Raw genomic sequence first — 803 nt, 5'->3', positions numbered from 1 at the left:
TTGAGGAACACACTTGAAGAAGAGAGAGCTCTCATCATCCAGAGGAATTTAAAGAAGCTAGCAAGCCTTGGACTACAGGTCACCAGGCCTTCAAGCAAGCCTCCATCTCGTCCGCCAAAACAGCGCTCACAACGAGGAGCTGAAGAAGGACACCCTCGACCATCAGCATGTATTGCTACTATGCGTGCTGCAACAAAGAGGAAAGCCGCTGCCGCCGAGGGTGCGGTCCGCAATAAGGTATGACCGGGTCCAGATCGGGTCAAACCATTCATTTCCCTTCATACGGTTACCGCAGACCATTTCTCTCATTCCAATTTTCCAAATTATACTGTTTGACACGATCTGGGACCTGCAAGAATGTGACCTCGTGGGGAAGACCAAGGGCTGCTTCCTTGTTGGAGCACGTAAGAAGAAGGACATCAAGCCCGAGGCTTTGGGGGCTGGATTACTATTGGGCGACCTGGTAAGCTTACATGCTGTCTGACAGGCGGTCCGCTGTGTGTCTGTATGTGTTCGTACCCTAACAAAGAACTTCCGTCTGCGTGCTTGTAACTGCCGCCTGGCCTCTTACCCCATATGAACATACAGGGTGACGAGACCGCTGACGGCTGCACTGATCTCCTGGTGATTGGCCGCACCATGGGAGTCATCAAGGACCTTGGCACTGTGCACATTCCCCCGACTGGCCAGTCCTTTGCACTAAACGACCGGCCACTCCGCCTCTTCCAGAAGGTAAATCAAGGTTGAGCTGTGATACCATGTCTGCATCACATGTGTTGACTTTGTTCTGGTTGCTTCTGTCT

The sequence above is a fragment of the Volvox carteri genome (genome assembly GCF_000143455.1).
Source record: "Volvox carteri f. nagariensis unplaced genomic scaffold VOLCAscaffold_910, whole genome shotgun sequence".
Lineage (NCBI taxonomy): Eukaryota > Viridiplantae > Chlorophyta > Chlorophyceae > Chlamydomonadales > Volvocaceae > Volvox > Volvox carteri.
The sequence above is the reverse complement of the archived record's forward strand: the minus strand, read 5'-3'. Positions refer to the sequence as shown.